This window comes from Rhincodon typus, chromosome 24 (assembly GCF_021869965.1).
Source record: "Rhincodon typus isolate 14 chromosome 24, sRhiTyp1.1, whole genome shotgun sequence".
Classification (NCBI taxonomy): domain Eukaryota; kingdom Metazoa; phylum Chordata; class Chondrichthyes; order Orectolobiformes; family Rhincodontidae; genus Rhincodon; species Rhincodon typus.
In genome coordinates this window covers 4,586,098-4,593,338 of record NC_063355.1, presented here as the reverse complement: position 1 = coordinate 4,593,338, position 7,241 = coordinate 4,586,098, and the positions used below count along the sequence as shown (strand labels likewise).

General features: G+C 42.9%; 1 long non-coding RNA gene across 1 annotated transcript; it reads right to left on the bottom strand.

Annotated features, from left to right (window-relative positions):
- Positions 1 to 252: 252 nt before the first annotated feature.
- Positions 253 to 5,258, bottom strand: LOC125485955. Its single transcript, XR_007264678.1, has 2 exons — positions 5,019 to 5,258; positions 253 to 2,276 (listed from the first exon to the last, which is right to left on the bottom strand). It is a non-coding gene; the product is annotated as an uncharacterized LOC125485955 (long non-coding RNA).
- Between the last annotated feature and the right edge of the window lie 1,983 nt (positions 5,259 to 7,241).

Sequence of the window (7,241 nt, the reverse complement as noted above, 5' to 3'; positions counted from 1 at the left end):
TTAAGGTTAACATGCAGGCTTAGTTGGCATTTAGGAAGACAAATGCAATGTTCGTATTCCTTTCCTGATCAACCACGATCAAATGATGGCACAGTCTCCATGGGCTGAATAGCCTAATTCTGCTCTACGTCTTCTGGTCTTACGGAGATGGGAAGTGTATTTGAGAGATTTTAAAAATCTTTTGTGGTCATTCAATTGCTCAGCCCAATAATTTTCTACATAGAATTTAAAAAATTGGACAACAAATGACAATTTTTTAAAATGTTTTTTTTTATTTGCAAATATAAAATTTTGAAGATCAAGCTCAGGATATGTTCTTGGAGTTTGCTTCTCTTTAGATCCATCAGTCAAGTACATTGATAAGGTCAGGACCAGTCCGAGTACAGGCAATGGACTAAATCCTACTGACCAACAGCCACAGTCATATACCAAGTGGGCGCTCTGGTTGTTACAGCTCAATCACTGGCAAGAGAAGAGGTATGAAGAGGATTGCACACTATCTTAAACAACCTTCCGCAGTCCCCCCCCGTTCAGGAATTGCAATGAGATACTCCAACATTTGATACGGAAACCATGAAGAATAAATATCAGCCCAAGTTTGCCCCTGATACTTGGACATTATCTACTTACCAACTCCATTGTCTTCACAGAGTAATATCTCCAATATGGACCCACGCAGCAGTGATGGGGTCTACCACACTCAAGGGGCGCTGTGCAGGGAGGGACTGGGTTAATACACTCAGGAAACAGTCCATGGAGGATGGCATATACTTTGTGCTTTGTCTACCTGTTCACATAACCCTGACAACTGAGGAGTGTAGATGAACATTGTGCAAATTATATAAATAGATTGAAACTTCAGTGCTCATATTTAGGGTCTATTTCATCGAAGTGTTTGAGATTCGATTGAACCTCGTCTCTGGATCTTCCTCTCCTCCCCAGTGCCAGAATCCTCATTAGATTCTTATACCTGCTGCAGGCAATTCCAAACTAGTGGAGAATGTATGCCCCAGCGTTAGGTGTGCTTCATGGGGAGGGGGAAGGACTAAACAACGGGGAATATGAACAAAACGCTCAAAGGACACAATGAATGAAACAGCTCGTGATCTGGCCGGCAGTGTGTACAAGTGCCTGTAGGGCTCATACACTGGAGACAGGTCACAGTTCAGAAAGCAGTCACTGTCTGGTCCTCATGATCAGCACCGTGCCATACAACAATAAGCCCAGGCAAGTTTATACAAGACTACATTTGGCCAAGTTAATATTTCCATTGGAACATTCTCCTTCTTGAAGATTTGTGCCATTCCATTCCTTCAGTTTTCTTGCAAAGGGAAAGTATTCCACACACACAATAGTCTCAACAAATCCTCGTGTGTCATTATCTGGATACGATCTCTCAGCACAGTCAACTGCACAGCCACATCCCTCAGAAAGTGTGGGCACTGGGGTCAGTCATTTTAATGAGCTCAAGAAACCAAGCTTGGAAACAAGCCCGAAGCATAGCGAGCAGGCAAGGTCATTTTGAGAGAGCAGTTTGTTCACAGAGAGATTTGACCAGATGATGGAGGAATCACAGCTCCTTCCTCTCGGAATTTCTCCACAATTACTTTCATAGCTGTCACTGCCAGGAGTCCCAGGAATTTGTTCCCAGCCTGACTGATCAGATTCGCTAATCCTTTTTAGCCAGGCCAGCTGAAATCAGGCTGAAACCTGGAACTACAGTCAGTTCGACCATGAAGCATTGACAAGGTCAACCAGGACATTACAGAAATCGTCAGGGAAAAGCTCAGGTGTGGAGACAATAAGAGTGCCTAGCACTGCAGACCAGCAACACATCGCAGAATGACAACCCACCCCCAGTGATGGTACTGAATGTACTCCAATGGGTAAAGGACAGATGGAAGTAGTGCTGGCCGGATATCCACAATGTGACCAGGATCCCTGAGCTTTCCCAGCTGCCATATTCCGGATCTCTCTCTCTCAGGGTGCACTGGAATGCATTTTCTCCAGGCAGCTCTCCCAGAAGCTGAGCAGACGGTTCTCCTTGTTGCAGCAGAAGTCACTGAAGTCCTTGAGCAGCCGGTCAGCGAATTTCTCATCGCCGGTGGCACTGGAGCGCCACGTTTTGGTCAGCATAGTGTTATAGGCCCAGTTGTAGCCAATTCTCTCCTCACCGAAGAGGCTCTGGGTGCTGGAGCTGGTGGAGTTCCTTCGCCGTCTCTGTTGGCCACTCGTGAACTTGCGTTTCGAATATGGCAACTGAAGGAAAACCGTACCTGGGAGAAGCGGAGAAAACCAGCAATATTATGTTAACAGGCTGTCTCTGCAGACTGGGACATCTCCATCTCCATCTCCATCTCAGGGAGAAACTACTGGCTTCACCTTCTACTTTTCACCCTGACGTTATGTTTACAGCGGTAAACAAACCTCTTTTACAGCTTCCCTTGGGAATTTGTAACATAATGAGCTCTTAAGCACTGCCCTCATTTTCTCTCTAACAGCAGATGTGAGGCCTGTAGGATGGACACATCCCAGGCACAGGGAGCTGTGGCCTGATGCCAAGTGAAGGATGTCCAAGTGCATGGTCTGTACCCATCTTCCTTATGCCAACACTGCAGCCATTTTTGCTGCTCAGCCAGACTCCATACTTCCCGGTTGTGCTGTAATCATTTACACCTCATCTGTTTCACACCAAAGGAGACCATTCAGTCTATTAAGGCCAGGCTGGCTGCATGCATCAGCAAGTTAGCCAGTCTAAATTACCTCCTTTTTTGCTAAATTTATCTAACACCAAACCCTCTTTTACTTCGCACCATCACTGCGTTTGTCATCTAATCATTTCCAAAGACATGTTGGGGACAGTGGGATTGAGCAGACACATTGATAAATGATTTAGATCTTGGTAGCCTCAGAGCGAAGGGACAAGCTTTTAGAACTGAGATGAGGAGGAATTTCTTCAGCCAGAGGGTGGTGACTCTGTGGAACTTATTGCTGCAGAGGGCTGTGGAGGCCAAGTCATTGAGTGTATTTAAGACAGAGATAGATAGGTTCCTGACTGGTAAGGGGAGCAAGGGTTACGGGGAAAAGGCAGAATGGGGTTGAGAAACATATCAGCTATGATTGAATGGTGGAGCAGACTCGATGGGCTGAAAGGCCTAATTCTGCTCTGATATTTTATGGTCTTATACAGGGGACAATTTCAAAGTTTGTAAATGGTTCAAAACTAGGGAGAATTACAAACTGTGAAAAGAGAACTGTCTAGAACCTCAAAAAGATATTGAAATGTTGAAGAAGCAGGTGACTGGGTACCAGATGAAGTCCAATGTAGAGAGGTGTGAGGTGATACATTCTGGTATAAATTACTAGGAGAGGCAGTACAAAAAGAGTATGATTCTAAATGGTGTGCAAGAGCAGGGAGACCTGGATGTACATGTGCATAAGTCATTAAAGGTGGCAGGACAGATAGAGAAAACAGTTAATAAAGTATACAGTATTCAAGGCTTCATTAATCGTGGCTTACAGTACAACAGCAGGGAGGTTATGATGAACTTACATAAGATGCTGGCTAGAGCTCAGCTGGAGTACTGCGTACGGTTTGGGGCGCTACACGATAGGAAGGATATGAACACACTGGACAGAGTGAAGAACAGGTTTAGGAGAATGGTTCCAGTGATGAGAACCATCAGTTATGAGGAGAGATTGGAGACAGTGAGACTGTCTTTTGCAGAGGAGAAAGCCATGGGATGACCCGTTAGAAGTTTACAAATTCATGAGGGGTCCGGGGCAGAGTAGTCGAGGATAAACAGTTCCCCTTGTAAATGAATTGAGAACCACAGGGCACAGTTTGAAAGCAAATTGCAAAAGAAGCAGATGCAAGATCATAAAAAAACTTCTCTCATCCAGCAGGTGGTCTGGATTCGGAATGCACTGCCTGGAAATGTAGTGAAGGCAAGATCAATGAGGGCATTCTTTCTCTTTAACTAATCCAATATGCAGGGTTTCAGGGAAAAAGCACTAATGCAAAACACTTGGGTAGATAGTGCAAGCTTGATGGACTGAATGGCCTCTTCCTGCATCATCATAACTTCTGGGATACATCGGGGACAGTGGGATTGATGCTCTCAGCTGAAATACAGACAAAGAAAGAAGACTATAACTAGGTGGAAAAACAGAGTATTAAGAAAAAAGATGTTACTTTTGATGGAACAATGTAGCTTGTGCACGAGGCTCAGGATAACCCAAGTGACAGGAGAAATGAGCTTCTGGGTGGTCAAGAAATCATATGTAATGGAATATAACTTTAAGAGAGATTTGTTTTGCCCTGTTCATCTTAAAAGATGATAAAAAATGGTGCTTAGGTGTTTGCTTCATGCAAAGCAAAGTAATAGCTTTGCTTTTTTAAAAATTAGACAAAAGAAGCATGAATGGGTGCAGTCAGGCTCACACACAGCCAGGGTTTTAGTTTTACTTTCAGTGGGAAAGTTGGGTTGTTTTGGAGTTGAAGCTGCTAGATACAGCTCTCTCTCTGCTATTACAGAAAGCTTGAGTTCTCTCTCTACTGCTAGATTCATTCTGTCAGTGTTCCTTCTCCTGGACTGGAGATAGCAAGTAATGGAAATCTGTTTTGCTGAATTTGTCTGTGTCTAGGGGGTGTTTATCGGATGCTGCTATATTGGAACAGTTGATGAGTAGGAGTTAAAATATATTATTTTGTTAAATATTTTGACAGAGCCAAAGTTATGCCATTTCTTCTTTGTTTGTATTTTAACTGAGTTATAAGAATAAAGTATGTATTACTTAGAGCTTAGTAGTTTGACCAATCGAATCACATCTGGAATACAGCACGTTACACTTGCCTGTAAATAAGAAAAAAAGTTAAGGTCTAGTCTACTTCCTTGATGTGATTTGAGGGGGCTCGGTCTGATCCATAACAATATTTCCCAGTGAAGTGGTCCCTTACAGTCACTCTGAGTGCCACATGAATATACCAAGCCTGGAACCCGAAAGCTAGAACTCACCAGTGACATGAATATACTGTGGCTTGTTCTCTGCAGGGAAGTTAAAGGCTGAAGCAGTGTACTTGTCTTGGACAAAACCAAACCTGTGATAGCAACAGAAGCATAAAAAGGTAAATGCAAGCAGAAATTCTGGCCACTCCGATAACCAGACTACCCCAATGTGCAGTTAGAGTAATCGGGTTGTACCGCCCGAAACAGACCCTTCGGTCCAACTCATCCATGCCGACTAGATATCCTAAATAAATCTAGTCCCATTTCTCAGTGTTTGGCCAATATCCCTCTAAACTCTTCCTATTCACATACCTATCCAGATGCCTTTTAAATGTTGTAATTATACCAGCCTTCACTACTTCTCTGGCAGCTCATTACATACACGCACCACCCTCTGCATGAAAAAGTTGCCGCTTAGGTCCCTTTTAAATCTTTCCCCTGTCATACAGTCATTGGCTGAACCGATAATCCTCACTTCCACTTTCCTGCCTTATCCCATAACCCTCAATTCCCTCAATGATTAGGGATCAGTGCTTCTCAGACTTCAATATTGACCTAGCCTCAACAGCTTGCTGTGGAAAAGTATTCCAGGGATTCACTACTCTCAGAGAAAACAAAACCTCATTTCTGTCTTAAATGGGTGACCTCTTATTCGGAGGTGATGCCCTCTGGTGCTAGACTTTTCCACAAAGGGGAACAAACAACTTTCCCCGTATTATTTTTTGTTATGCACAGACCTCTGAGAGGCCTCTGTTTACTTTGGCCTCTCCCATTCATTATATATATTTAAAGAATACCTTATAATTTGCTTTTATATTACTTGTTAGTTTACCCTCATAGTTAGTTTTCTCCCTCCTTATCACTTTGGTTTTTTTTGGCTTCTACAATTTTCCCAATTGTCTGGTTTACCACTAAAATTTATCACAATGTCTGGTTATCTTTCCACTTTATCCGATTCTCAACTTCCTTGGTTAACCCTGGCCAGTTTACTCCTTCCTAGAATCTTTCTTCCTCACTTGGACATACCTTTGTTTTGAGTCATGAACTATTTTCTCAAATATCTGCCATTGTTTATTCACTTTCTTTTCATATGCTAAACTTCTTTCTCAATCCACTTCAGCCCTCATTCCTTTACAATTAGCCTTATCTAAGTTTAGCACAGTTGTTTCTGACTCATGGTTCTCACTCTCAAAGTGAAAGATAAATTCTGCAATGTTACAGTCACTCTTTCATTGGGATGTCTTCCTCTGAAATACTTTATTAAACCTGCCTCATTACACATTGCCAGATCCACAATAACCTGGTTGGATTCACCGTTCGAGGAAATGGTCTTGAATACTCCCAGATACAAATAAATTCCTCCTTGTGGCTTCCTCTGCTGACTAAGTTTTCTCAATTTGAAGATTAAAGTCACCCATGATTAATGTACTGACTTTTTAAAAATATTCCGTCATTATCGACTGATTTATTATACGTCTCCTACTTCCATCAGTGTCCCTCAGCAGCTCCACTTATGATCCTGTTGTGCCAATTTGACTGGAATTTCTTCATATCAGCATTGGAGACTCTGGCTTCACCTGGCCAGGCCCTGACGGTTAGACTATTCCTCATTAACCTCTCCTTAGAATCTATGTCAACAATCCTGATAGCTGCTGCTGTGGCTCCGTTGGAATGTAATATAAATGCACCTTCTTTAAAGGCACAGATAGGAGGAAGAGTTGCTCTTAACATTGAAAACCAAGTCTGACTTCTCCACGAATGCAAGCCTGAAGCTGCACTGCTGAGAACAGACAGTCTTTCCCCACTTCCAATCGAGTGGAGGTCACAGCAATGCTACTGTAGTAAACACTAGCTGCAAATCCCAACATCCCCAAGCCCCTTAACGTGCTCAGTCACGTATCATGGTTCAAAACCAAGCTACACTCAACCTGAAAAAATACTTTCAAAAACAGGATTTCTATTATCCAGTCGGGGGAGTTTTACTCAGGCTTTTACCTGTTCATGGAATGTGGGTGTCACTAGTTAGGCCCAGCATTTATTACCCCATCCCTAATTGCCCAGAGGGTAGGTAAGAGTCAACCACATTTCTGTGGGTCTGGAGTCACATGCAGGCCAGACCAGGTAAGGATGGCAGCTTCTTTCTTCAAAGGATATTAGCGAAGCAGATGAGTTTTTGCAACAATTAACAACACTTGTTATGTGGTTGCCATTAAGACAGCTCTTTATTACTGA